Source organism: Rhinopithecus bieti, unplaced genomic scaffold, assembly GCF_001698545.2.
Source record: "Rhinopithecus bieti isolate Rb0 unplaced genomic scaffold, ASM169854v2 scaffold_61322, whole genome shotgun sequence".
In the NCBI taxonomy this organism is placed as follows: Eukaryota; Metazoa; Chordata; class Mammalia; order Primates; family Cercopithecidae; genus Rhinopithecus; species Rhinopithecus bieti.
Window position 1 is genome coordinate 1 of NW_016866566.1, and position 1626 is coordinate 1626.

At 56.0% G+C, this 1626-nt stretch overlaps 1 long non-coding RNA gene across 2 annotated transcripts; it reads right to left on the reverse strand.

Annotated features, from left to right (window-relative positions):
- Positions 1-516: 516 nt before the first annotated feature.
- Positions 517-1620, reverse strand: LOC108525501 (uncharacterized). Of its 2 annotated transcripts, none has more exons than XR_001884284.1 (3): positions 1207-1620; positions 877-967; positions 517-735 (listed from the first exon to the last, which is right to left on the reverse strand). It is a non-coding gene; the product is annotated as an uncharacterized LOC108525501 (long non-coding RNA). The 2 variants fall into 2 exon arrangements; XR_001884283.1 differs by having other exon boundaries at positions 1144-1620.
- Between the last annotated feature and the right edge of the window lie 6 nt (positions 1621-1626).

The following is a 1626-nucleotide window of genomic DNA, read 5'->3' on the forward strand; positions in this document are numbered from 1 at the left end:
TTTGAGACAGTCTTGCTCTGTCGCCCAGGCTGGAGTGGAGTGCAGTGGTGTGATCCCAGCTCACTGCAAGCTCCACCTCCCGGGTTCAAGCCATTCTCCTGCCTTAGCCCCCCAAGTAGCTGGGACTACAGGTGCCCACTACCACACCCGGCTAATTTTTTGTATTTTTAGTAGAGACGGGGTTTCACCGTGTTAGCCAGGATAGTCTCAATCTCCTGACTTCGTGATCTGCCCGCCTCGGCCTCCCAAAGTGCTGGGATTACAGGCGTGAGCCACTGTGCCCAGACTAATTTTGCATTTTTAGTAGAGACAGGGTTTCTCCATATTGGTCAGGCTGGTCTCGAACTCCCAACCTCAGGTGATCCACCTGCCTCAGCCTCCCAAAGTGCTGGGATTACAGGTGTGAGCCACAGCACCCAGCCTCATATTTCATTCATTCTAACATATCTAAGCTGAGCTTTGAGGAGAAAGTGGGTGACAGGGAATCTACAGCCAAGACAAGTGATTGAGGAATTGCCACCCAAGTCTGTCTACCTAGGGCCCCCAGCTTCCCACCTCCTCCCAACCTCCCCGCCTGATAACCCTAGGGCCAGGCCCTCACCGCCTCCTGGAGACACACTTTGCGGAGCTCCTGAAGTTTCAGGCTCAGGGCCTCCTGCAGGGTCCGCTGCCGGTCAAGCAGCCCCCGCAGACGCTCTGACTTCACCTGGGGGGCAGCCTCTCCAAACAGGGCAGCTGGACACAGAGGGAGCAAAGATCAGTGGGACAGCCAGGGCATTCTGGAGCAGCTGTGGAGCAAGGGACTGACTCTTCCCGAGCAAGCAGGTGGTGATTTAGAGCAGGGGAGGGGCAGCAGGAGGGGAAGGAGCCACAGACCTGGGGCATTGAAGGTAGGAGAGCTGATCAGCTGACCTTTGACTTCCATCTTGGTGCTGCAGAGAGGCCGTGGCTGATGGCTGGACAAAGTCTGGCAGTGACACACAGGAGCCATTAAGGAAGCACGTCCCATGATACCCCAACACCCAGCCCTTCCCAGCTTCCCATGCCGCAGCGGGGAATAAGGGGTAACCTGGGCCCCACGTGCCTGCTTGACCTGCCCTTTCAGAATCCGTGTGGATGTCTGGACCCACTTGGCCCTGGTACCTTGGCCCTGGTTCCCTTCGCATTGAGTGGGAGCACAGCAAGTGGGGAGCTGGGCGGACTTACAACGCCTCCTCAGAGGCCCATGGGTCACAGCCACGAGTCTTGCCTGGGGAAGGAGAATTAATGGGACAGATTCAACCAACTATAACAACAATGGACATGCAGTCAACACCTGGGTGCCTGCAATAGTTACCTATGATGCCACACTAAATCTTCAGAGCCACCCAGAAAGATTCGTATTCCCATTTTAGAGATGAGGATAGGCAGGCACAGAGGTGAAATAACTGGCCCACAGCCACAGACATAACCCAGACCCACCCCTCTGGTCCTACACTCTCACTCATGAGAACCGCTCTAACTCCACCAACTTCCTCATAAGCTCCCTGGTCCCTCAGGCCTCAGGGTCTTTGCCCAGGCTGTGGCTGCTGCCTGAAGTGCTTTCTTCAACCTCTCACCACCCCAGCCCCTGCATCACACTTATCA